This window comes from Onychomys torridus, chromosome 5 (assembly GCF_903995425.1).
Source record: "Onychomys torridus chromosome 5, mOncTor1.1, whole genome shotgun sequence".
Classification (NCBI taxonomy): Eukaryota; Metazoa; Chordata; class Mammalia; order Rodentia; family Cricetidae; genus Onychomys; species Onychomys torridus.
The window spans coordinates 29985144-30010619 of NC_050447.1; the positions used below are offsets into that span (position 1 = coordinate 29985144).

Consider the following 25476-nt stretch of genomic DNA (forward strand, 5'->3'; position numbering starts at 1 on the left):
GTACTTTGATAACAAAGGTAAAGCTGGAGGACTGTCCAAGTGCTTCTGCTGTGAATATCACATCCACTTGCTCTAGAAATAACAATAACCTCTTCAGGGTAGATAGAAAGTGTTCAGAAAGAATTTTCCAGTCATCATATATTCTGATTCAAAGTCGTGCATTCCATCCAAAGATGAAAAACAGTAATTTGCAGCTGACCAGTCCTCATGCCATGATCTACTCAAGCATGACAGGGAACTGTGGTAGGATAGTTCACATCCAAGAAGATCAGAGCATGGGGCTGTGCATTCTTGCCAATCTTCATCTGACTTGCATTTCCCCTTCCCTACAGCAAAAATCTAGATTTGCTGTGTAGGAGGAGATGTGTTCTGTCTGGATTTTGGTCTGATTGAACTTTGTATCTACTGGAGTGTTTAGCACATTCCTTATCCCAGAACATCTGTTCATGTATTAGTTTAAGGAATGGAGAAAAATACATGGAGTGTCTAAACAGCTGTCATCTTTGAAAACTGAGTCACTGAGTCAAGAAGCAAAGCATCCCTAAGACTGTAGCCCACAGATCTTCTCAAATGCCATTCAGCTCTAGAATGTCCACCTTCTATGACCAGCTCTGCTTGGTCTTAATTAAAACCTTCATTAACTATTTATCGTACTCTGTATATCTCAAATTCTACTTTTCCTTTCTCTATATAATATCTCCTTAATACAATACATTCAAGCAAAATAAAACAGACAAAACACAAAATAAAAGACAAAACAAAGAAAAACCCCCACTGAAAGAAAATATATGCATTTGAAATCTAAAATGTGCTCCTAGCACCTTGATTGAGAGATCTTATCAACAAAAACAATAAAATTACCTTATTGTGTGAGATATTCAGGATGCCAAGGACAGGGCAGCCCTGGACTTATCCTGGACACACATGGAGGCATTCACACAACATGGAGCTGATAAAAGAGGCAGGAAACATGTTGTAGCCAGGCAGCAAATATGTTGCCACCAATAAATCACATGTTTAGATCTCAGAAACTATATCTCAACTACATTGCTATAACCAATTAACTGACATTAAGTGAACCTCAGGTGAGAGGCCTTTATTTCAATGGATCTAAAAAACAGAACTTTCAAACTGAAGACAATTTTTCTTGACCTTTCATAGATATTGGTTTGCCCTCTTAGGTTTAGACCTGCTTGGAACCCATCACTCTTTCTTACAATTTCTTCCTCTTGGAATGAGAATGTCTATCTACCCTATGCCTCTCAATATCATATCACAGAAGCACATAATTCATTTGGGTCTACAAATTCATATCTACAGGGGATTTGGCTTCAGGATGAACTGTGATTTGATTATTCCATGTTTGATATAGATAAAATTTAGATGAGAGGTGGAAGATTAAAACTACTGTTACCCCACTTCCTACCACCACTTACAGTTCAGGAGACCCTCAGAAATATAAGGTAAAAGATTGGAAGAGCTAGAGGGCATGAGGATGCCGCAGAAACAAGGCTTCTAAATACAATAGGACCCACACACATAGACTGTGGCAGCATGAATAGGAACTGCACAGGTCTAGAATAGATGGGGTCCCAGCTCTGAAAAGGGAAATGGACATGAGCCCCCATCTTCAACCCAAAAGCTATCTTCAAATGATAACCACTCCCAAATAAAATATTAGTTTTCTTCACGGAGTCTCATTGGGTATTGATGCTAAGCCCCATACCTAGCAGTAGATGGCCAAGAAGAAAGGAACTCAATAGCATTGTTTGGAGGTTCTTTCTCAAAATGCAGTGTTGGGGCTTTAGTTGTTATTGTTCTCATTTTACCTTTGAGTGTATATTACAGTTTCTGGTTTTGTGTTTTTATGAGATTTCTGGATGTAGGTATGAGAACATATTTGTCTGTTTCTGTATTTCTGTGTCTATCTGCATTCTTGAGCTTTCCTTTGGGCAACTTTTCTTCTGTTTGTTTGTTTGTTTATTTTCCTATTCCGGTTCATCTGTTTTTATTTTACCTTTTTTGTGATGACTATTTATACTCTGATGAGAAAGAAGAAAAGGGTATGGATTTGGGTGGGTAGGGAAATAGGGAGGATCATGGAGGAATTGCAGGAGGGTAAAAGGTAATCAGACTATATATATAGCTATTTTCAATAAAAATAAATAAGTATAAAAGTAGTGTGAAAACAAGTCAGAATTAGGGAGCTCTTCAAATGGAATGACTGTATTTTGTATGTGAAAGAGTATGAATTGAAGGACAGGTCCTGTAGGTTGAAAGTTTGTGACCCCCTCTCAACATCTATATAATAGTATTTGAAGGCTGGGGCCTCCTTTGAGAGATACTTAGGTGGAAGTAGGGCTCCTTTGGTGATATTAGCATTCATGAAAAGTGAGAATGTATAGTATGTTCTCTCTCTCTCTCTCTCTCTCTCTCTCTCTCTCTCTCTCTCTCCATCTCCCTTTCTCTCTCTCTCTCCTTTTTTTCTTCTGTGTCTATATTTCTCTTATGTGAGAGAAAAGTGAAAAGATGACTGTCTGTAAGACCAGAAAATGGTCATCCCAGGAACCAAACCTACTATTAGTGCCTTCATCTTGAACTACTTAGTCTCCAGACTCTGAGGTAAGTATATATTATTTAAGCTACTCTTCCTGAAGCAGTCAGTATAGATACACACACACACACACACATACACACACACACACACACACACACTCACACACACACACACGAGAGAGAGAGAGAGAGAGAGAGAGAGAGAGAGAGAGAGAGCACCTTCCTATCTCTATTTGTCCCAGACACATATGAACAAAGGTGCCAATTTTAATTTGCAACCTTTTCAAACGTTTATAAAATTTTACTTATCCAATTACATGACTGGAGAGACTCCAAATAAAGTAGTGTCTACATGTGTTCACACAACTCTCAGCACTGTGTAGGGTAATTAAGAATTGTTATCAGTCAACACATATCTGAATGGGATGTTAATGAGCAATAGATTATTAAAATGTTATAAACAGTCTGAAAAAGGCATTTTACCAAGTTATATATAATACATTATCTTGTATCTGAGATAACACTGTTGGTATCTCCTGTGGAGTAAAACTATTGCTGGCGGTCACAGCCTTCTCTTTGCCTTACGTCTTCACCTTGCAGGCAATTCCATATGAAATGTCTTTCATCGAAAGGTCACAGAGATGTTTTGGACAAAACGAACAAACAAACTAAAAGATGGCACATTGTTTAAGTATTTAGAGTTCTGTCAACTCCAAAACTTTGTGAATGAGGAGCTGTGAGCTCTGGGGAAAGGATTACCTTCTAACTATGACATAATACAAACACTCTAAACTTATTTGAGTTTTTAGCAGTGTTCCAGGGTCTGAGAGGGCTGTGAGGGTTTACTCTACACCTTTGCCTTCTGCAGAATTCTTCATGTTAAAATGTCCATTTTCTGTCATTTTGCACATACTCCATGGCCCTCTAACCTGGAATCATGTGTTTCCTTCTATTCTTCTGAATCCAGCCTTGCCACATCCATACTCTACCTGCTCTAAGATGATCCTCTTTCATGTACCAAGCCTAGGAGTCATTGGTGTCACCTTCCAGTACAGCCACCCTGTGATCTAGTAGCCCCTTTCATTGCTGTACATGGCTACCCATCTATAGGATTTTAAGTTCTTAGGAAGATAGGCATTAAATGGAATATATTATTTGAAAGACAAAGAATCCAGGAACAAGAATACCTGAAGGCTACAGGTATGAAGAAGTGTGAAAGAAAAAATCATTATGCATACATATCAAAATCAAGACCACTCAAACAAATACAGGTGTGGAAGCCTGTGATTCATACATTCAGGTATCAAGGATAGAAGATATTGAGTTTGATACAAATCTTGGCTTCCACGTGAGATTCTGTCTCAAAAAATATGGCTGACTGGATGGATGGGTGAAGTAATAATAACTTGAGAAGGACCCTAATGTGAAGGTTTGGTTTACACACTGTCATCTCTTTTTCTTTTCCAGATCTCTAAAACTAATGCCTTGGCATATAGATTACCATGTGTGGATCCTTTTCTAAGACTTCTGGCATGGCTGGTGGGAACTAAACACCTGACTTCTGCATGGGCAGTAAGGACCCCTAAGAACTGAGCCATTTCTAGTGGAGGCCCTCTTCTAGAATATAAGTTCAGCAAGGCTGAATATATTCTAAAAGCACACTTAACAGCACAGTGATAAAAAAACCAACCATGTTGCAGTGGTAGAGGGGTGGATGATAACATGTGTAGAATATATTAAACTTACTCCATCAATGCATCTGTCAGTATCTTCAGACCTATGTCTGTAGGTACTGTAAGCACAAAAGCCATAGCAAGAATGAGGGCTTAAAGAAATCATTGCCATAGAGGGGTGTTGTGGGATATTTGACCACACTGTGAACCCCAAGTTTGCATTTGCATTTAAGTTAATTAAATAAAATCAACCTTGGGCCAGGAGGCTGAGTTAGAAACTCGTTGACAGGAAGTAATCATAGAGAGTCAGAGGGCATCTGTAAGACAATGGAGAGATGCACAGAAAGTAGTAAGGAGAGACTTTGGCAGTTTTGTTGTTGTTGTTTTTGGTTTTGTTTTTTATTGTTGTTGTTTAAGTAGAATGGAGGAAACCTCTCTTTTGGAGATGCAGAGAGACAAGGTCAGCTAGTTGTTACTCACCCTCTCTGAGCTAGCAGGTTTTCACCCCAGCCTTTGACTCCTGAGTTTTATTGATAAATAGAACAATAGAGATTTAATTAAAACCTATATTTGGTGCCAGCGACATAGCCGGTGCCTGCAGGAACAGAATTCCTGCCAGGCTAAGGCATGAGTGGCCAAGGCTGCTGCCAGAGAAGCAGGCCAGTAACTGCAGAGCCAAAATTGCTGGCTGAAACAGCATTAGATTAAAGTGTAGCTTCTGTGCTGACAGAAAAACGACAGAGGGGAGCAAGGTAGACAAGGGAGATGGTAGTGCAGCCATATTTTACAAGTACAGAAACTGGGGCTTTGTAATGAATGCCCAAGTGCATGCAGCAGGGAAATACCAGGACTGGACTAGGTTGCCACAAGTCCACACCTCTCACAATCTCTAACAGCCACAACATCTGGGCCACTTCTCAGAGCAAGCAGTGTCTGATCCTGTTGTGTGTCCAAAGACACTTTCTACCTTTACTAAGCATGCAGCAAAGAACTGAAGAGAGTTGGGAGCAGAGTCACTCAAAACAAATAATGACTAAGCTTTTGCATGTCATCACTGTAAAAGTGAGTCAAAACACAGGTTTGTGGAAAGGTTGTTAGGACTACACTTTACTCTTGTCTAGAAGCAATGGCTAGAGGCATGTGGCTGATCCTGCTTTGTGATTGTCTTGCTCAGCAAGCAGCAGAAGGGGCTCAATGAGTGCAGTACACTCTGGGCATCTACAGATGGGAGCGTATGGCTTTTTAGAGTGTTGCATGTTCTCAACATTGTCAAAGTGATGATTAAGCACCATTAATAATCACCACTGGGTGTTTTTTTTTTCTTGTTATTGCCAAAGTCCCTAAACCATATGGCAAAGCATATTTTATAAGATAAGCCCATCAGTTATGAATTTTTAGAAGAAAGGAAGAAGCACTGTGAGAAAACATGGCTTAAAGCTTAGGTTTTGCCTGTGCAACACTAGATTGAGTTTGGATAAGGAGTTAACGGTCTGAGTCTTCTATCACTATATAAAATGTGAATTATAACAATTTTGGAAGATTATCATTAAGAGTAGTAAGCAAGAATAAATTGAAAAACCTCAATTAATAATCATGACCTGTGATTGTAAGAAGACAGATAGACATTTTGCTTTTACAGTGGTTATGGTTGTTTGATATTCCTTTGTATGTTTACTTTTCATAAAGCTCATCAGTAGATATATCAGCATTTATATAGGACATTTGCAATCATATAATATGTAACTAATATCCATCTGTGAGCACCAGGATTGTTGTTTTTTTCATATGAGGAAACCAAGTCTCAAAGAGTTTTAAAGATGCCATGAAGTTCATTGACTGAGCTTAGACCTCTGCTTCCATGTGCATTTAGAGCTTCCAGTAGCCCATGTTTTATGTCCCCTGTGAAGTACTCCCAGGCTGGCTCCTCACTGATAGAACCCTAGGAGGATACCCCAAAACTAACTGTAATTACAAGAAACCATCCACAAAACTTTCCTGGGCTCCAAATGGATTTGACACAGCAGCCTTTTAAACTAATCTTTTAACATGATTATTTTTATGTCCCTTTAGTCGTTTTCCTAAGTAAGCCATGCCTTTAGAAGCACCTAATACAAAGTGACAACCTTTGCTGTTTTATAAAGGGCTGATGGACAGGCGTAGAAGAGAGTCCATTGTCACCATGGTAATTACTGCACAATACCTGATGGCCAATGGACAGTCAGGAGGCTCAGGCAGCAGCTGAATCCGGCATTGTCCTGGCCCGATAAAAAGATTAGAAGCCCTGAAAAGCCGTGGAGCAGGATCTCACAGCTCTTTCGTTGGGTCCTGAAAGGCCCATTGTGCTCCTACCATAAATTCTGGGTTCCCCGGGCACTTGACAACTGAAGCCAGGGATAATAGAATTCTTGTGTCCAACAAAACACTCCTTGTCCAATGGCAGTCTTATCAGCCGCATTTACAAATGTCTTTCGTTGTACCCAAATAATTCCCTATTAGAAGGGCTATTGGGAGCAGAACTAAATAAATATTCACAGCCTTTGTAATATCTTTGATAAATGAATAAACAAACAGTATTCTAGCATATGAGGTAGCCTCCTGCTCCTCTACATGTTATTACAATTTCTTGCCCAAATTACAGTTTCACTTTCTCTCTTTAGCATATTAACAACTCCAGTCATTTGGCGTCACTCTCCAACCACTGTAGATCCCTGATATTATTGCCATGGACAAGGTGTGTTTTGTTGCATGCATTTATTTTTAATTAATGCTTTCAACAAGGCTCATGGTGGCTTTAGTTTATCTTATGCCAACTTCACAAAAGGATGCAGAGTTCAGAGAGGCCAATACCTTGTCCAAGATAACCAGACAATGAGAATTCCAATCTAGGTTTCCCTGACATCAAATTCCCTGCCCTTTTTACTCTATCCTGATAACTTTGAAATTGAGAGGAAGAAGAAGAAGGAAGAGGAGGAGGAGGAGAAAAAGGAGAGGAGGAGGAGGAGGAAGAAGAGGCCCCTGTCACAATAAGTAAGTGTGCTCAGTCTAAGAATAATCACAATAAAGCTGTACACAAACACTAAACTGTATATTATTCCTGTAATTATACAACCTGAGAACACGGCAATATAATGAAATTAAAATCCTTTTTCTAAGATAGTATATTTTATTCTTACCCTAAAATTTCAGTATTTTTTTTTTCAGAAGCAAAGAGGCAACAAGTAATATAATCAAACTTAAGGAAAGTGTTTAAGACATCCTTATAGCTCATTAATAAGATTTAATAGAGAATTACCTGTGTGAACAAGGCAAGCACATGTACATGATCATATGTCTTCTATAACACCATTTACATTTTTCTATAGTTTGTTTTCTTTCATTTTGCCAACTTGCCTCTCTGTCTTAAATGAAATAACTTGAAAATATGCACATAACAAAACAGTCACTTACTACTTAACAGAAGCCACCAATCAGAAATGCACACACACATACACACACACACACACACACACACACACACACACACACACACACTATTATATCTAAACATATACATATATGTGTGTCTGAAAATGTTAACATACTCAATGATTTCTTTTTTGGAAATTATTTATTTTTTGTACATGTGTTTATATCTGCTTGTCTGTATGTGTACCACATGTGTGCAGGTGCTGAGGAAGTCAGAGGGGGAATCAATTCACTTGGAGTTTGAATAACAGGTAGTTGTGAGCTGCCTGACATACTGGAAACCAAACTAGCATCCAGTACAAAAGCAGTAAGTATTCTTAACTACTGTGCCATCTCTTGAGCCCCCATTCAGTGGTTTCTCATCAGGTCAAGAGGTGTCCACATTCATTAACACTGCCTACTCATTACTGAGACTGTCCCAGTCTCACCTGCCCACAGTACATCCAGCATGAGGAATCCTGGTGTTCACTGACTTGGCAGCTAATAACCTCTGTGCCTTTTTGAACATGCCTTTCCTTAATCTAAATAAACTCTTTGTTCATTGTTGGTAGAATATTACTATACTTTCATTTTACTTCCTGTGTGAACTCAGAGAGCTCCAAGATCCTCTTATCATACCATATTGGAGTTCCTTACTACACTCTATGGCTTTTGGGTTTTCTCAAGGGCAAGAACTCTTTGTTATTGTGGCTATCTGCCCTTTACAATTTTGTACCCAGGAAAGCTACGAGCTACCTGAAGACTGCAGTTAACCTTATACTCATTTTTTATTTTCTTGAGTCAGTAAACTTCTACTCTCTTCAGGGCTCACTTACTGCACTCACTAATGAATAACAGTAGGAAAAAAAGAGAGTGAGAGAGCACAAATGTGCTTATATTTAAGAGAGTGAGAGAGCAAAACTGTGTTTATCTGAATGTATACATATGTACGTGTGTATGTGTGTGTGTGTGTGTGTGTGTGTGTGTGTGTGTGTGTGTATGTGAGACTAAAAGATATTACCCATTCATGTATTTGATGACAGGGGTAACTTTGATTAGTTTTCAAGGACTATAATGAGATACTCATTTAGCTTAAATTATTCAGTCTTGATAATGGAACATGACACTCTTTGGTTTGTCTCCTAAAATAATTAAATTCAGAGACAGAGGTTATCATTTGTCGAAAAAATATGACTATTATAAGAAAAAAGTGGCAAATTAACAGGTAATTTCTGATTGGTGTTAGATGCCTCTGTGCCAATATTGACTTTGGAAAAGTATGAGTGACATAGCTCTGGTGCTTTGCTTGCCAAGTGAGGCATCTAAGCACCTGTGGGGATTTAATGTATGATCACAGTCATGAAGAGGTGGCATAAACTCTCTCAGAAACTTTAGATATGAGTTACCTAGACTCAGCTTAGTCCAAACAAGCACTGAAAATTGATACAACTTATTAACTATTTACTATTCATTGAGTGTTGGACTAAGTATATTCCTGTACATATATTCTTCTATGATTCTTGTAGTTAGGTACTATGCTTCCTCTAATTCATAGCTAGGAAATTGAGATACAAAGAAGAAGTATGAAGTTCCCATCAATTACAGTGTCAAAGCACAGTGAGTCTAGGATTGAGACATAGGCTGCTCCATTCTACAGCAGTTCATTTAAACACTCAAACCAACTGTATTCTTTATATATAAAATAGGGCAAATATTTGAGTAAGTAGTCCACTGATGTCATTTAAAACAAATGAATAAGAACTCTATTAGCTTGCCAGGCTACACAGAGAAAGTAGCTTAACAGGGGAACCCATAAGAACAGTAAAGAACCAAATTTCAACCTCACTCAAGACCAGAGACAGTGTCTCTAACATTTGATCAAGTATAGGCAACCTCAACACAATTAAGACATAAAATTATCTGCAAACCTTTCAATGGAGCAGATGCCAGTATTCATGGTCAGAGAGGCATTATGACACACACTCCCACTGCAGTGTTTTATCCCTGTCACAGCCTGTTACTACTTTCTCATCAGCAGAGAGGGAGATTATGACATCCATAGTGATGTGACTGACTTAAGATGAGTTAGGAGGGAATTCCCATTGCAGAAATCATATTCAGAAAGAAATACAATCAAGATTCTGAAAATAAAACGGGACTATCCTTTCACACCGAGAAACTGAACACCAGTTGATGAGAAATTGTTGAGCAAGTGGAACTTATTGCTGCTAAGCCTCATGATCTGAGGCTAACCCCCCAAATCCACATGGTTACAAGAAAGAACTGACTCTCAAAAGTTGCCCTGCAACCTTCACTTCTCAAATAAAAATGAGTAAAATGTAAAAAGCAAAAAGCTATCTTGTTAGTCAACTCTACTAAGATGTTGTGAAGATAAATGCTTTGAGAACTCCAATTGTCTTTAAATTCACAAGGCTGAAAAAAAAAAAAAAAAAAAAGCTTGTTTATTTTCCTGGGTATTGTCTATCAGGTTGATATAGACCTAAGCTAAATGACAGTGAAAAGCATCTGAATAGGTTAACTGGTAAAAGAGCAGTGGATTCTTGACACCATGTTCTCACAAAGGCACCCATACTTTTCAAAGGGCTTCATTGAATGAAGGCCTGTCATTTTCTTCAGACAATGAATTTGCCACTGAAGGGTACCATGAGTCAGAGAAGGAGTCTAGTGGGGGCTCTGGGCCTTCTTTTTAGCTCATTAAGTACACTAGACTTATTCTGCTAAAGTGTTTTAGTTGTGTTCTGCTGGGCTTTGTTAGTGAAATAATGTCCTACACTTGTATGAATACATTTACTGTTATTGAAGTTACCTGGAAGAGTCACTTGACAATGTCTAGAATCCACTATTCTCATAGGAAGTGTTATCTAGGCCAGTTCCCCCAGGATTTACCTCTGAGGTACTTGCATATATGCAAAGACATCCTCAAAAATCTACCTGACGTTTTCGTTTTCTTCTTTTATAACTCTTGTTTGGTTAAAAGTGGTACCCACTTTTATGAATACTGTCAAGAATTTAGAAGGAAGAAGGAAAAACAACACATGCTCAGCAGTTGTGTAGAGCTGTGTTGTCATCAGACAGGGCTGTGATTTCCCCCCACTCAGTAAGAATGACAGAGAATAAATCCTGCTCATATGTGAAGGAGCTCTGCTCGAGTCAGAGGCTGGAAGCCTCTCAAAATCCTCCTGCTATAATGCTCACTCGAGCTTTCTCTTACATCTTCAGCCAAGAGAGTTAGGCTGCATTTAAGTCAGTTTTTTTTTTTTTTCTAATGGACTCTTGTCTTTGATGCTTGTATCTGTCTGAGATGGATGTTTGATATATAGATGTTAGACTGATGTATAATTTATATGTAAATTTGTACATACAAAGTAGAAATGCTAATCATAATTTGATTTCTAATATTTGGAAAACACTTAAACCAATTCCCTTATCCAGCAAATTACCAAGTTAATTTGACACTAGATACCACAGTAAATGTGATAAAAAAGTAAGTATTCCTCCTACTCAGTTACCATCGGTTCTCCTGGATAAAAGTAACCCACTTTCACTGGCAATATCAGTGTTTTTACAAATTGTGCCTCTCTATTGTTCAACATGAGTTATGTGGGTTCACGAGTCAATCCCAATATCACAAAGAAGATGATCTATAAGGGATATGGCATATGCAAAGGACCATGAGGGCAAGGTGGTAGGGAGTTATGTTTTCAATAAGCAGGAAACAATGAAGGGACCAAGATTTGGTGATAGTGACAGACAGATCCCAAGAAGAAATGCAGAAGGGTTCTCATTTGGGACTCTATGGCTCACCAGCCCTGAGACTTGAGACTCAGTTTCCTTACCAGCCAAACAGGTACTTTCCTGCATAAGCTTCACAGAGCTATGCTGAGGCAGAGGAAATGAGGTCTGTAAATTATATTATTGTTTCTAGGAAAACATTGCTTACTAAGCATTAATTGATATTATCACAAATAATTGTTCTCTTCAAATTTCCTATAAAAATAAACTAATGCAATGACTTATTCAATAAAAGCTCGATGAATATCAATTACTGCTGGCATTAAATGACAGCTAACCAAGATTTACCAAGTTATCTTAACTATTTTTTGAATTCTGATCTCCATAGAAAAAAAAATCTATTTGCAGTGATTCCTAGAGACTTCTCTTTGGTGACAAAAAGAGATGGCAGCCTGAGGCTCTGAACACATTCAGCTATATTGCTCTTCTTTAATTATATCCAGCTTTTTGGTTACCTCATTTTACAAGAGTTACTAGTTGCTCATAAAGGAGAGCAATATAATTATCTTCAAAAAGATTTAAGAAAAGGAGAATGAGTGAAAACACAGTATTGAGTAAATAATAAAGGAAACAGAATGATTGTAGAATTGGTGAACATTGGTCTATTCTTAAGTGATAGAAACTGAAGTGTAGAAGGAGCATAGTCTTCAGCTATCTCAGTGGCCACAGGTTCTGCTTCTTGCATCCCAAATCTCTGTACCTTAGCCTCATTAGCATTGCAAGCCAGACAAGATGTCTAAAGTGGCCACTGAGAAAAATGGCAGTTCTCTTCCAAGGACAGGAAGAAAAAGAATATAAGAGACAATATCAATACTGACCTGCTGATGGGGAAAGAGCATAGTCTAAGAACTCCCAAAAATTAGGTCTTCATAGCAAAAAAAAAACTAGGTTGGAAATTACGGAGCCCAGAATTCACCCTGTGCTTTCCTTTCTTTAAAATTCATTTTGCACATTTATATACGCCCTGCTTTATTTTAAAGGGAATTGAAGACTACTTACAAGGCACATTTGGTACCAAAAAATGGTTGTGTTTTATATAATAAGATGTTATAAAGGAGGAAATTACAACATTAAATAATTTGGACTAAGGTTTTAAATGCAAAGCTTGTTCTCAGCAATAGTCACGTCGTTTCAAGAGCTATGTTTCTCAAAGGGTCAGAGATATACACAACCATGTCCTGTCTGATTATAGTCATCCCAGGTGCTGATGTCACTGTTTTATTTACTCTGGTTTTTTGTTTGTTTGTTTGTTTTCAGGTAGTGTTGAAAACAAGCATCATCCTCAAAGGCAGAATTATAGCATCTCACACATTAGTGGCACATGAGGACATGAAGTTGATCTCAAGTGAGGGGAGATGAGAAGGATACAGAACATTATTCAAAAGAAAAAAGCCCATCCTCACATAGCTGCTGTATGCTCACATGAGCTCTAGGCCTTCATATACTATTTCTAATTTCCAAACACTGACGTCTCTTACATCCTACACCCTCTTTTGAGTCTCCTATTTTGTACACCCTGCTTTGTGTGGAGTGCCATGCTTTCATAGATTTTCAGAATGATTGTCCCTATTTGAAAGTAGATATATCCAAGATGATTTAGTCCAGGCATATAGCTAGCAGGAACTCACACCCAGGTAGTCTTCTTCTAGGCCTCCTGTTCCTGACACCCAGTGCACAGTGACTCAGGGCAACTCTTCCCAAGTGAGCCTCAGCTTACCTTCCATATGGCCTGGACCAGACTCTGCAAGAAACCCACTAATTTCCTGGGTTGGCTGTGTTGTTTCACAATGCTTCCCCATTCCTTTTACTCTGTATAGAAAGCTTCCCTTATTTATGAAATCCTAGTTCTTTAAGACTCAATACAACTTCCTTATAGTACACCCTCAGGATTTATGTGGACCCAAACAAACACATGTGCACAAACGTCTCATAAAGGCATAATCCATATGGACCATTCACTCTGCCCATGAGCATTTCTTGAGCATCTACCTTGTGCCAGACACAATCAGTTTACCAGGGAATCAAAGAATGTTTCTTTTCCTGCAGAGCCTTCCTCAAGCATACAACAGACAAGAATTAGAAGGTGATCAAGGACACAGAAAGCATTTGAAAGCTTTTTGAAACAGAGTGGATGGTGATTTCTTTTCTAGGAACCAACCATTTACACTAGGATACACATGCTCAGCAAACGACTAATAGGCAGTGACTATGGTCCAATGAGAGGCAACGGCCTCTACCCACAGCAACTGTTCTCAGCCCATAAGACCTTCTGTCTTTGAATATGTGCTTTTGAACCCAACCACTTTCTACCTATGGAGTCATGAAAAGTAGGTCTCTGTCCTCTATGTTACTTATTGCTCCTGCAACATACGTTGTATAACTCTCTGTGCTTGCTGTAAATCACACACAGAGAGACCCAGACTTCAGGTTTGAGAGACATTATAAATCTCAGGAACTATGAGTCAAATGGCAACTCAGTGATATAATCAAGTGATTTCAAACTGAATCCTGGAAGGGTCTGGGTAATCCAGAAATATCACAGAGGCTACTGCCAGGGCAATGGTGAGGCAGAGAGATCTGGGGGTCCCATCCATTTCTCTTCCTGTTTAATCCATATAAGCTCTCTCACTATGGCTTTTAGATGTTAGCATTTTGGGTTAAGATCTTTCTCTTTATTATTATAAACTTGTTTGTTTTTCACTTTCAGCTAGGCTTTTAATTTTGTTTAACTCGGCATGCTTTGTCATGGTTGGTTTGCATTGGCAATCATGTCAGTCTGCCGCACATTGTTCCCAGGTTCCATGTTGCTTGCCTTTGTTTGCTGAGTTTTTATAATGTCTTTGGGTGGATAGCCATTCATAATTGTTGTGCATGACAAAATTTCCTATATTAGTGTATGTGGGTGTAAGGTGGGGGAGTGAGCATACACATGCCACAGCATGTGTGGTGAATGTGGAAATCAGAAAACAACTTTTGCAAGTCAGTTCTTTCCTCCCATCATGTGGCTCCTGGGGATTGAACACAGACGATCAAATTCAGAAGTGAGCATCTTTACTTATTAAGCCATCTCACTCGCCACTCTGCATTTTAGACTCTCATAAGGAGCATGTGAAAAGCACACATATCTGGGTGATCACCTAGACTTTGGTCCTTCTGTAGATGGTCTCAGATAAGACCTTCAACATAAAAAGGTAAGGCTACTGAAATAAGATGACTAAAGAAAAGGCAAGGTGAAATAATGATAAGATTGGATCTAAGAGACTACTTTTAGTGGTCTAAGAAGACTCCCCGAGCAACATGCCAAATTATGATGTACACTTAGTTAATAAAAGTTTCTCCACCCTCCCATAGAAGCCAGCTCATTTCCATATCCTCTCTCAGACTCTTAACCTAAAACCTTGTCACCTCATTAAAAGACTAATCTTTACAGATTTGACCTGGAAGTAAGCAAATGTATTTAATGTAATTAGTGATCTTCTGACTCATTTATAGGAAAGAGACTTTGAAGACAAGGTTATTTTTGAATTGTTTAATTCTGCATTGAATGTGTTATTCTGACTCCCAGCTGAAATGCCATTCACCTTCAGGAACAGGAAAATTTGTCTAGCAACCATGGAGGCTTCTTGTGTGCAAAGTTATCTGTATTATTTGAATTATAAAATGTGGGAAAAAGAACAATAACATCCTGATATTGACAGTTTCTAGATGTTTTTCCTATGCATGTTTCAAGGACTTTTTTTTCATTACAAAAATAAAACATTGAAGCTTTGGCAGTCTAACTCAGAATGAAGTAACTGATGTGATGTTAAGTACTTCATAAATAAAGTGACTCTTTAATAATCCCATTCTATTCTACCAAATTGCTAAAAGGAACTATATTGCTATATCCACATAATATTAGAAGTGCTTTGCTTTAATAAGAGAATATATAAGTAAAGTGCTGACCACACACTGAATAGAACAGCAAGCCTTTCCTACCTTGGCAATTCCATGAACTGGAAAGCAAAATGGAAAATACACTGGGCTACTTTGGTATTGTGCACTATGAAATAAAAGTCACTACTCAAATAACACTAATTTAAAGTTATCCTTAAGTATTATACCCAAAGGAAAAGATATTTTATGAGTTTCCATGAATAAAATGTAGTGAGATTTTCTTTCTTCTTCCTCAGTGTTAAAGTTACTGTCAAAGGAATTGGTATATAATGTTGTAAACTGCATAATCTCAACCTCAATGTGCAGCATGGCATATTTCATTTGAAGGGTGGACCTTCAATTGGCCACAGCCAAAGTGAACTAGGGTGCTGAGGTCTTAAACCCTTTCTACATCTTTCTCCAACAGCCAGGAAGAAGTGTTCCACCTACAGTTGCCAAAGAACAAGCCAATTTATTCCAAAATAGAAACAGGAAAATAGTTTACAACACTAAATGACTGAATCATCAAAGTGTCAAATTAAATATTGATAGCATCAATTTGAGTCTAAAATACTCTCTGGTGTTTGGAGAATCCAAGAAGGGAGGTCAGCAAGTACCAGACTGATGATGAGAGCATGAGAATGTTCCTGTAGGGCCTATCATTTCATCCAAGACATCCATCCATCTATCTGACCACCTTCAGTGCGTTATAAGGCTGTACTGAAGTTGAGGGACACACTGATGGATAATACTGGCCTCCTGTCCCTAGTGAGATTTGTATTGTATCTAATTTTAGCTGTGCTTTCTGCAGTCTGGATAGTATTGCCAAAGGAAACACATGAGATCTACCTAGTCTCAGAATAAACTCGGTAATACATAGTAACCCACCCAATCAGCCACTGGACCAGGGGTGACTGAATTCAACAAGTTCATGCCATGACCGCAGGCAAACAGTTTACTACTTGGATCCTTAGTTCTCATATTTCAAAATAGTAGGTGAGTGAGATGAATATCCTTGAAAACTTGAAGCTTTGTTATTATTCTCTGGGGCAGCAGACTCATTTTTGCCCAAGATATTAAGACAAAATCAGAATTCATGGAACATGGGAAGAACTTGAGCCATGCTCACTACACTTAAAAGCAAACAGCTGCACAGCATCGCCGAGAAGGAAGGAATACAGAGAATATTAGTCAGTGATTTATATCCATGGAGGAAGTTAGGGAGTCCAATCTAAGACTGAAACCACTGCCTCTGCTTTCTCAGAAAATGTGCTGCTCTGGAAGAGTATGTGTGGGAGGGCAGTATCTCAACTCAGCTAAATATCCCTCAGCTTCCACATGTGAATCTTCTTCTGTAAGGCCTAACTTACAGCGTTGCTTAGAATATTACTCAAGATGAATAATCTATATTAACATAAAACTAAAAGCACAGGGTTCCTCCCTAAACATACAATGGACTCTTGATAACTGCTCAAGTCACACAGAGATAAAAAGCAGGTTATTACAACTAGAACACCTGCTGATGCTGAATATCCTTCACTTTCCTTTTCCCAGTTTTTGCGTTAGGTCAGGTTTATAGGAAAATAAACGCTATTCTGATGAACTCATACTGATGAGAACGTTGATTGGAAATTAGATACATATGATTAACTTAATATGGAAAAAGTAATTTGGTTGTTGCTTTATTCAGTTTGTTTAGAGAGAGTAGTTTTCACAATACATGAAAAAAAAAAATGATAACGAAGGATCCCAGATGCTGAACAAACCAACCTCACATTTGCTTGGTGAGCTCCGCATTAACAAAGGCCAAATAGGTGAGTCACTCATAGCTCAGCAGTGCTGAGAAAAGGACCAACTCGAGCCATGTGCTGTCCTCTGTAACTGTCCCAACCGAAATCTTCATTCATTAAGCAGACAATCCAAAAGATCCTCTGAGGAATTCCCTGGTGCCCTTTGGCAGAAGACTGGAAAACAGAGTTGAAATCAAGGGAATGGTTGGGAAGGAGGAAGTGTGAGAACCCTTGCTCAAGGGAAAGTACTCTCTGGGGAAAATGCAAGAAGGGTGGGCTCAGAAACCAGAGAGCCTGTTAACAGTTCTGCTCAGAGACACAGCAATGTAAAATGCCAGCTTCATTTCAGAAGCTAAATCCCTATCCCCTCCCCCTTGTGTAAGGATAGGCATATTCTTCCGTGTTCACATCATACACATACATACATCCACCCGCCCACACTCGTGGTGGAGGTAACATTACACTAAAATGGAAAGTCCACTTTGAATCACAAAGATCAGAACATTAAGATCCATTCGATGTGATGAGCAAGGGGTTACGCAGTGGCTCCCTGTAACTAGGTCAGAAACCAATTGCTAGTCAACTCCACAGGCCCAGAAAGATTTAATGAGGAGGCAACCAAAGACAGAAGGTGGAAACAGTGCCCCAAAGCACGTGTCCCAGACTCTGCAATCTGGCAATAGCACCCAGTCCACACCATCGCTCTCACAGAGAGACCAGAACAAACTTTCTGAAGCTAAGACACAGATCTCCGATCGAGGCCAACCCAGTCATAGCTCTGGCTGCAGTGACCAGGGTGGAATAAAAACAAACTGGATCAAATGACAATCATGACCCGCGGAGAAAAGAGAGAAACAGTGAGACGATGCTGAGCCGCAGCTGCAGTGACACAAACAGGACATCAATGAAACAGCAAAGCCAAACTAACGTTTGCAAAAGCTGGTCCCTTCTGCCAGGATCGACAAGCCACTGTTCCATATCTGAACTGCCTGTGCTGGGCAGGGTGACTGGCACCTGCACATTGCCTAGCAGATGGGAAGGCAAGACCTGAAAAATCCTGTGCCTACTCCCTCTACCATCACAAGGTCACAAGCAGCAGTTGGCCACTTACAGTCATCCTAGGGGGGTCAGGATCCAGCTATGGTTCCGAAAGCTTCCTTCCCAGTGATCTCACTTGTGGAAATGGAGGGGCCATAGGGCTGTGAGAGGGCTCAGCCTAGCTTTGTTCTGCATAGCAGCCTCCCAGAATGGCTTAAGAGGCAGTCCCAGCCCCTGGCACTGCTAGCGGGCCTGTGAATGAACCACTGTGTGAGACACATACCCACTGCTAATGAGTCCCACACAGACACAAGCCAGAGAGGCCAGCCCAGTAGCCCGTTACACAGGAGGCAGATGAGAAGCAAACACTCATGCACTAGCGTGTGGGGCCCACCTGGTGCACAGGACTCCATGGGAGCTGCAGGGCCTCGGCACCCAGGGTTGGAAATAGCTATATTGCTCATACTAAAGAAAACGCCATGTCCCACCCCATTCAGTTATCAGGAAAGTGGCTGTCAAAATCACAAGCAGAGCTCTCTTTAAGTCTGGCATTCCTTTCATTATCTTGAAGAATATCTTAACTTATAAATATCAGAAGGCAATATTCAGAATAACAAGGTCCTTAGCAATGTAGTACTCAAACACAATGAAATAATAAAATAGTATGTTTGCTTTAGAATTTTGAATATGATTAAGGTTATTTGACATAATTCCATTGTAGATTGTAGATCATTAAGAACTGAAGAGGAAGAATGAGCTTTGGAGCAAGCTGCAGGTGTTTGAATCCCTCCACAGATTACTCACTGGATAACCTTAGAAATGTCTCCATCTCCTTATCTAGGAAACAGAGATTAACTAGTTCTCTGCCACTTAGGCTATCCTGTGAAACTGACTGAGTTGACTGATGAGGTGTACTCATGTAGAGCTCCATGATGCTTCCCACTTTCTTTGGTCACTGTCCCCTGTCCCATCCTTAGTGTGACTTCAGCGAGCTGAGCTGATTTTGGACCTTAAAATTCAGATTATCACACTAAGTACTCTAGGGCTAACCAGTTATTGAAATTCCAGCTGTGGATTGATATGCAGCTTAAAGTGAGTATGAGTAGGTACAGTTTCACTGAAAATTAAGAGGATTTAAAGAAAACAAGGAAAGAAATTTCCCATAACCCTGCCACCTTCTCTTGCCTTCTCCAATAAGGATTCAGAAGGGAAAAGACAGAAGATGTTTTAAGGGCATGTATATGCATGTCTACTAAATACATATGTGTAGTTTTCAGATATTGTTCATGTTGATGACTGTGGTTTATAGTCCCCCTTTTCTTTCTTTTTCTATTTCTCTCTCTCTCCCTCTCTCTCTCTCTCTCTTTCTTTTGGTTTATTGAGACAGAGTTTCTCTGTGTAACAGCCCTAGCTGTCCTGGAACTAGCTCTGTAGACCAGGCTGGCCTAGAACCCGCAGAGATCCACCTGCTTCTGCCTCCCTTCCAAGTGCTGGGATTAAAGGCTTGTTCCACCATTGCCCAGCCTATATTCCTTGATGATTCACTCATTGCATAGTAGCCTGGCCTTGAGTGTGAGGTAAGCCTTTCTCTGCTGAGAGGTGCTTTTGTTACTTTCTTGTGCAGTTCACCTGGGGGCCTTATTAAACCAATTCTACCCTAGGAGGTCTAGGTTGTGATCAGAGGTCCTGCATAGCTGGTAACTCCCCAGGAGACAAGAAGCAAGCTCCCAATCCAGGGACAGCACTCTAAGAGAATAATACCTTGGATGAAGCTGGGGTGCTGGGAGGAAATTTCCCCTGGAGCTTCATTTTGGTGCCTCTTTGATGTCAGGGCTGTTTCCCTACAAGGTGCAAACTCTTTCATTATCCATAGAACCACTGTTGTTAAATCTGTGCTTAAATACTTGGACCCAGGGGTGGGAACATTTACTGTTTTGTTTTGTTCTAAATCAAACAAATCGAATAAAGCAAATATCCACTGATGCCTGGTGACTCCCATTTGGGGAGTTCATTTAACTTTCTTTTTTCCCTTTTTTTCTTTGCCTGGCTGCAGAATCAGAGGTAGGAATGCCACAGAGGAGGCACTGTGCATCAGTTTACATTATCAGATCAGAGAGTCTCTAAAGGGAATGAGAAGCTGCAGAGAGAAATGAAACATGCCCTCATCCATACACCTGGATTAAATGCCTTTCCCTGACCTTCCGGAAAACTCCAGGGGGGACGAGAGTTGAAGTGCATACCACGAGGCTCCATCACTTGTTTGCTGCACAATATCCCACAAATGGCTAAGCCTCTCTGAAACCTAGTGTTTGCTTTCGTTTTTGCCATCCTGGAATGTGATTCCAATAATGTCTACTCTATAAACTTATTAATGTGAAATAGCTCATATGTTAGAGCACGGCATTAGTTCCTCCAAAACTCCTCAAAAGGAACCCAGGAGTTGCATTCTGTAACACCCAGAGAAGCCTTTTCTCAGATTGTGACATTTGTATGGGAAAGAAGCACAGAAGCAGAAAAAGAAGAAAAGATGGTCATAAGAGAAAGAGAACAGAGAGTCAAGACAGGCAAATGGAATGGCTTTCACAGAAGTGGAAAGCTTTACTAACACTTCCTAATTACTGTACAAAGTGCTGCAATCATCAGAGGAGGGTAACATTAAGTAATTTCCCATCCTAAAGTAAAAGAAATGGTTAATGTTTTTTTATGAAAATCCATGTACCTGGAAATATACTACAAAGGAAAGGGTGTATTCCTCATCACACACACTCGTGCATATATTGTCTTCCTCCTGAAATCCTACTCCCTCTAGCACATAGATGAACCCTGCACATGATGAATTAGATCTGGGAAGATCTGAACTGGCTGACTTCCTAAAAAGAAAAACTCCTGTGGCTGCTAATGTGTCTCCACATCCCATTGTGTAGTGATCATTGCTAGCATGGACTGCTGGCCAGAAGAAAAGAAAGCCAAAAAAAGGACTGAAAAAATGATGACTGGCAACACATCTTTAATTTTCACAACTCAGAAGGGCAGAGCATTAGTCAATATTTTTTCATTTAAAAAAAAAAAAAGACATAGAAATTCTGAGGAAGGACTATAAGAACCCACATGTGACAGCAGCTTCTTGGATGATCCTGTGCTAAAGCTCTTTCCACCCGCCTTGTGGTGTGAGGGGACTCTCATCATCAAACCCTACTTATAAGACCATCTGTGTCCCTGGCCATGCAATCAAAGTCCTCAGCCTCCACTCAAGCATTGTTACAAACAGTCCTCTTCTTGATGCGGTTGTTCATGACTGTGGGCCACTGCAAAGACCCCTTCTTTCATTAGGGATTTCTCTGTCTAAGCAGGATTTATGATGATCCCTTGGCAAGGATCCGTGAATCACTGGCTTTCACAGGACAGCCAAAAGAGTGTTTCAGGAGCATCTACCTCTGACAGGCAATCCAACCCTGAAGATTTATCTCCTTGGATGAAACAGGCATTGCCTGATGCTTCCAGAAGGCTGCAGCATTCAGTATAGGCAGTAAACACACAAGACAGTTCAGGGCCACTAGCCTTTTCCCAAAGAGTGACCCTAAGGAATTGACCACCTTTTCTGAAAAACCATCTCAGTTATAAGACAGAAAAGTTAGTTTTCTATAAGATCTGTCATGCATGCTAACTGTAATACAATGAATCTTGATTTGTGTGTATGGCCTGATGCAGGAAACCAGTTATTTTTGACAAAGGCTGTATGGCCTGAAAACAACAGCATTAACAGACATTCTAGTACTCTGCCTTTATCAGGGAGCAGAAGCTGTGAGTACTTGGCCCCAGGCTGAGATCACTACACCTGTACCTCTCAAGAGTTTGCCAATGAGTGATAGACCCCTTCAATGTGTGGTAATTACATTTCAGTATGAGAAGCACAAATCCTACTTGTTAAACTCAGGTTTTATTTATACCAATTCATGACAATTTTCTTTGATTTGTCTCTTACAAAGTGCTCTTCCAGTTCCTGCACCCTCACTTGAAAAGCACGACGTCTTCCTTTTTCTTTTCTGTTTCCCAAGGATGCAGGCAAACCAGAAAGAATGTCTTCCCTCACAAGCTCACTAAGAGACAACTCCAGTTAGCATAACCTCACAGACCAGTATGGAAAAATGGAGACTGGAGAAAGAGACAGAAGAGGGAATAACCACCCCAGTAATCCAGCTTATTCTGGGAACATAAAATTTCTAATCTTACAAACACTTGGAAAGAGAGCTCTGGTCTGAGGGGAAATGGGGACCAAAGAGAGTCTGAGTCCCCAAAAGCCATGTAAGACATTACCAGACAGTAAATAAAGTTGAGATCTGCCTAGGCATGTATCCTTTATACACTTTCCATTGCATGGAGTTATTTTAAGAAAGGAGGGTGGGCACTGTTGGCTTTCATCCTTGTGCAAATACTTCAAGCAAAGGTCACAAAATCGTAAAGACACAAGCATGTCTAAGTTCTGGCTCCACCACTCCAATGTATGAACACCTGAAAATCATTTGATCTCCCTAAATGTCAGTTTTCTTATCCAAGGAAAAAGATGATATGGGCATCTTTATAGATGATTACACATGGATAAAATGAGATAATCAGCAGAGAGCACAACTTGCAGAAATCTATAATGTGTGTAGCTTCCTTCCTTAACTCCAGAAAAAGAAAAATATTTTGTCGTAAGGTACATGTGGCAGAAAAATGAAATTTTAACATGAGGAGAATAACTAACCCAATGGAAATAATATTGCCTCATCTAACTACAAAGGCAACAGTAACACAACAGCAACTGGGAAAGAAAAGGAAAATCACATTAACAACTGTTTCAATCATCTGCACAATATCCTAACACGTTACTCATAGTCAAGGTAAAGAAAATTTATACGATTTTGTAAAAAGAGAACCTCAAATGGGATTTGCATCTGGCACAATATGTTTAAAGGAAGAAATCCTTTTATATCAAATACTAGGTTGTTTCACATCCACAGAACTCAGCAACAACAAATTTCAGAATTATTTGAGGGGCTCTTTCACACATTCCAGAGTACGCTCTTCTGTTCATCTAAAAGGAACTGCAGTGTCTTCCTTGCCTGTTCATCTTAATGGTGAACCACACTCTTCTCTCTGTGAGCCATGGACACATCTGCCTGCTATCTGTGTGGCTAACATCACGTGGATGCGGAAACATGGATGCATTGTTTGCTGGTCAGAAACAGAAACCCTCTCACTCTACCCCACGAAATTCATTAACTTAAAAAACCAATGATGGCATTATTTCTTCATTCTGCTGGAGATTGGTATGTTCTGACAACACAGAAATATCAGAGAATTCTCTCTGATACTGATGGTAAAACAGAAAACTACACATGCGACTGTTTACAAGACTTTCTTATTCTCATGTAGCCATTTCCATGTAGAGAAAAACAATTCAGATACTAGTGAACAAATGTGGATGTACTGACTGCACTCAAAACCTCTCACATTCCATTTCACTTAAAGTGTGAAACGTATGTTCCTTGTGGCATAATTTCTATACCACAAATGACAGCATCACAGAAGACTCAGTGGCATATCATTCCCACTATAGACTAGACAGCCTTTTACTTTAAGGAAAGGCAGCCCAGAATGATTCCAGATCCTCATTTCAGAAGGGAGAAAATGAAACAGAGTGGGAAGCAGAACTAATGCTGTGTAGAGAACTTGAAGCAGAGGCTAAATAAATCACAGCCCAGGACTGCTGGATGCCTGATATTAATCAAGGTGTGACCCAGCTGCTTTTGTCTGTAAGCTTAACAACAATGTCAAAATCCACTTGAATTTGGATATGAGAAGTAACATGATCCGTGCCTAATAGGCATGTGCTGATTCTTACACTAGGAGTGAGTTGCCTGAGTCATAGCAAAAATTAAAAAGTCAACTCACGAATTTTGACAAAACCTTTTACAGGATGAGATGTTGCATAATCCATTCAGGAAACAATTAGTAATTAACTGCATACCAGGTGCTGGGATACAAAGGATGCAGTAATAGATCTCTATCTGCATGATATTTTGGGATTGAAGTGTAATTCCTGACAAATTGAGGGTGGAAGAGAAGACTTACCAATGCATAGTTGGTCAGGAAGTCTCTCCAGCACAAACATTTAGCCAAAAAAAAAAAAAAAAAAAACCTTCAAAGTTAGAAAAAAAGCACATATACACGAGGAAATAGTATTTTAAGTACCTTATCTTTTAGAACATAATTTTTGTTGGATTTTCCTGGGCAGAAAAATATTTGATGTTTACTCTTCTCCCTCCCGTGTGTGTGTGTGTGTGTGTGTGTGTGTGTTGCCTTGAGCACACTGGGCAAGCATGATACCACTTAACAGCTACATTTAAGCACCTTATCAAGATGTTTTTAAGGATGGTATTAGCATATATATTTTATGTATGATGTTCCTTTGGTTTTAACAATGAAATTTGTCATGTATTTTGTCTGTACACTTAAGCAATGTGTGCCTGTATAAGTATATGCATTAGTATGTGTTCCTTTACCACCATTCTATAGTGAATCTTCTAGTTTTCTTTATTATATTTTTTCCCCTTAAACCTGTTAGCATGGCTGGGAAATAAAACATTTCACAGCCTGGTGCTTTTCTGCCTTCCTTGATTCGATTGAGTCCTAGGCTTGGCAAAGTCCATGCCCTAGCCACAGCCGATAAACTTCATTCCATGAGCCATCCAGGTGTGTTTATGCTCATGTCACTCATACAGCCTATTCTCCTGAAGGTCTTGAAACAAACATCTTCCTTGTCTACTGGAAAATCATATGTGGATTCTTAACACTCACCCATCTCTTCTCCCTGTTTCTGTTTCTTTGTAAAGAATTAATAGATTGAATGTCTGGAAACGTTTCTTTCCTCGGTTTACATCTCTCATCTCACACAGCGTTATTTGTATCAACAGGATTCTTAGGGTTTGCTGTTGTTGTTTTTCTTTCTGTGACAGGGTTTCTCTGTGTAGCTTTGCGCCTTTCCTGGAACTCACTTGGTAGCCCAGGCTGGCCTTGAACGCACAGAGATCCGCCTGCCTCTGCCTCCCAGGTGCTGGTATTAAAGGCCTGCGCCACCACTACCCAGCTTGAATCTTAGGTTTTATTTCTCCATATCATTCTTATTTTCCATTAATGCATTCTCAGTGTCAAAATTTTAGAAAATAAAATGCATAAATGAGAAAACACACATTTTCTTTCCAGTT

General features: G+C 39.6%; 1 protein-coding gene across 5 annotated transcripts in view; it reads right to left on the reverse strand.

Moving 5' to 3' along the window:
* Positions 1-25476, reverse strand: part of Cdh11 (cadherin 11) — a 162843-nt gene that overhangs the window by 96720 nt on the left and 40647 nt on the right. The window contains exons 1-2 of one of the 5 annotated variants that reach the window (XM_036187124.1): positions 18303-18434; positions 862-949 (exon numbers count right to left, since the gene is read on the reverse strand). The exons of 2 other annotated variants lie outside the window; for them this stretch is intronic. The gene's annotated coding sequence lies outside the window, so the exon portion shown is untranslated. Of the gene's footprint in view, positions 1-861; positions 950-18302; positions 18435-25476 lie in introns of those variants that run through there. 2 more of the 5 variants (XM_036187125.1, XM_036187123.1) reach the window with 2 other exon arrangements.